This window comes from Nelusetta ayraudi, unplaced genomic scaffold, assembly GCF_046127955.1.
Source record: "Nelusetta ayraudi isolate G7.1 ecotype Tasmania unplaced genomic scaffold, CSIRO-AGI_Nayr_v1 ptg000139l, whole genome shotgun sequence".
Taxonomy (NCBI): domain Eukaryota; kingdom Metazoa; phylum Chordata; class Actinopteri; order Tetraodontiformes; family Monacanthidae; genus Nelusetta; species Nelusetta ayraudi.
The window spans coordinates 1,039,095-1,042,321 of NW_027466189.1; positions in this window are offsets into that span (position 1 = coordinate 1,039,095).

A 3,227-nucleotide genomic window follows, 5' to 3' on the forward strand; every position below is an offset into this window, starting at 1 on the left:
CTGAATCCTCAGAGCGAAGGGCTCTTGGAGGATGATAAAGTTCAATGAGTTCCCTAATATAAGAAGGAGCCTGAGAATGAAGAGCTTTGTAAGTTAAAACTAGAATCTTAAATTCAATTCTAAATTTGACAGGCAGCCAATGCAAGGAAGCTAAAATTGGAGTAATATGCTGCCTCCTTCTAGTTCCAGTTAACAATCGTGCCGTGGAGTTTTGGATTAACTGTAATGTCCTAAGGGATGAATTTGGGCATCCTGCTAGTACCGAGTTACAGTAATCTAGCCTAGACGTAACAAAAGCATGGATTATTTTTTCCGCATCTTTGAAGGACAAAAAACTTCGAATTTTGGCAATGTTTCTTAAGTGGAAGAAAGCTGACCTCCCTACATTCTGTATATGAGAATTAAAGGTCAGGTCCTGATCAAAAGTGACTCCTAGGTTCCGCACGGTAGAACTGGGTGTAGTACCAAATAGACCACTTTGTCCATCAAAAACTCTGTCCCTACTCTCTCGCGATCCAAATATAATGACCTCAGTTTTGTCGGAATTAAGCAACAGGAAATTCTGTGTCATCCAAGTTCTGACATCACGAAGACAAGATTCCAATTTGGCCAACTGATGAGCCTCGTTTGCCTTAAAAGAAAAGTACAACTGTGTGTCATCTGCGTAAGAATGGAAACTGATGCTATGCTTTCTGATGATGTCACCAAGAGGTGACATGTAGATGTTGAAGAGGAGTGGCCCAAGTACAGATCCTTGCGGGACACCATGACTAACCCTCCTACGTTCTGACGAATGATTATGAACATGAACAAACTGAAAACGGTCAGACAAGTAAGATCCAAACCAGTCCAAGGCGCGATCCTTGATGCCGATAGTATCTTCATATATGGGATGTACCATGACCTGAGGGATTTCCTCATCCCATCCCAGCTTGGTTCTGATGCTGAATGTGAATGTATCTTGCTGTACATCCCACTGAGCTCCAAGGGCCCTCTCCATAGGGAGCTGGTCTCTGTCAAGGTTAAGTGTTTTTACCTCTTTAGCTCTCTGCTCTTCAGGAATGGCGGCCAGCACCGAGCGATGATTGCTCACCCACTTATTGAGCTTAAATCCACCTCTACCGCACAGGTCTGTTAGCTGCTGGTACAGATGTATTGCTTGTTCCACCGTGCTGACGGCCTTTAGACAATCATCCACGTAGAAATTTTGACAAACAGTGTTTATAACCTCGGCTGGGAAGTCATGCTGATTGTCGTCGAATGAAGCACAGCTTGGGGATGACACTGCCCCAAAGATGTGGACCAGCATCCTGTGCTCTTGTAGGTCCTTTGTAATGTCCCCATCTGGCCACCAGAGGAAGCGTAAGAAGTTTACATCCTGGTTGGAAACTCTTACTTGATGAAACGTTCCCTCAATGTCAGTCATGAATGCTACAGGGCCTTGGCGAAAACGAAGCAGCACACCTAGCAGTGTACTTGTCAAATTGGGACCCTGCAGGATCTCTTTATTTAATGTTGTTCACTCACTTTCAATCTCACAGCCACTAAAAAACCTGATTGTGATTGAGAGGTCCTCAGCAGCCAATCATTGTTGGGAGTCCAGCCTTCAAACACTCCTCCTGAATCCAGACTCACATCTGTGAGCATCTGGAACTTTGGCCCCGATCCTCCACACCACACAACTTGGGATGACAGCGCCACCTACCTGTATCCTTTCAGCAGCCAGTCCATGCTCTGACCCGTTTCCACTGTGGCCTGTTGTGTCATCTGGACCGGAGTCTGGATCATCAGTGTCCAGGTTCATGGAATCTGTCAGAGTGCCGCCGTCCTGTGATGTAATGATAGAGAATCACTCTATTTATACTAATGTGCAGAACCACTAGAGTGTCATTTCTTCACTGCTGTCAGCAACAAGCATTTGGTGTCACACTGGTGTACAACACTTATGGGCTAATTAATAAGAAATGACATATTTATGAATCACCCGCAATGCCCAGATTGTTGCTGCTTATCTGCTGATATGAGCCGTCAACTGTTGCAATATAGAACCACGGGCAGGAAATTACAATTAGTGTAGAGTGTATTATAATTTAAAAGTTTACTTACGGTAGTTCTTTAAATAATTTAGCAGGGATGGAACAGGCTAATGTGACGACGTCACCTCTAACACGGTAGGAGCTCAACCTGCTGTCACGGCGAAAACTCTGTGTTACGTCCCGTCTAGGGGGACCGAGACGCAACATGTGGGACACCTTCCCCCACTCCCAAGCCTCATTAATTTTTCACTGCAGTTGGCAGTTTCAACAAAAAACATTTTATAAATCAGTAAATGAAATAAACAAAACAACTTAACCGGTGGGCAGCAAAGGCTTCAGGGTGGGCCCAGGCCAAAATAATAAACCAAACTCCAACTAGCTCGCCTTAAGAACTAACTAAAGAAAGAAAGAGAACCCAAATACAGAAAGGCTAACCTCCCTACATACTTATTAAACAGGAGAAAAGAGGGGACAAAGAAAATGGCAGCCCACCCCTACGGCAGCGTGCTCTAACGCCATTTCAGAAGTGACTAACTGCAGAGTTGGGAGCGGAGGAGGGATGACCGTCAGGCTGGCTCGACTGCTCCTCCTTCTCAGCCGTGGCGCGTCCAATCAGCAGGTGACATCCAGGACCGCACCTGCAAGGCGTCATCCACTCTCTCACACACACACACACACACACAAAGATAGAGGCATCTAGACCCACCCGTCATATCACCCCCTCTCTTAAGACCTAAACCCTATTAACATACCTACAAACAAAACTAAACAAGAAAAACAGCTCAGTTCCCCCGAAATAAGAATTCCGCAGCTAACTTTTCAACATTTTGACGTGGCAGACGCGGGACGATCGTTTTCTATCAGGAGTGTGCACTACATAATCTGTATCGGAAAGTTTGCGCTCCACGACATACGGACCAGAAAAATGAGCCTGCAAACGGGAACCGGGTAACGGCAACAATACCAACACTCGGTCGCCTGTCTCAAAAACTCGAGCCACAGCTTTCTTGTCAAACTGCCGCTTCATTTTAGACTGGCTGGCGACAAGAGTTTTGTGAGCAGTTTCACAAGCACGATGCAAGCATTCACGAAAAAAAAAAGACGTAATCTAACACATTTACTACTCATTTAACGTCGGAAAGCCACTTACCCCTTAACAGACGCGAGGGTCCTCTCACCGAACACTAAATC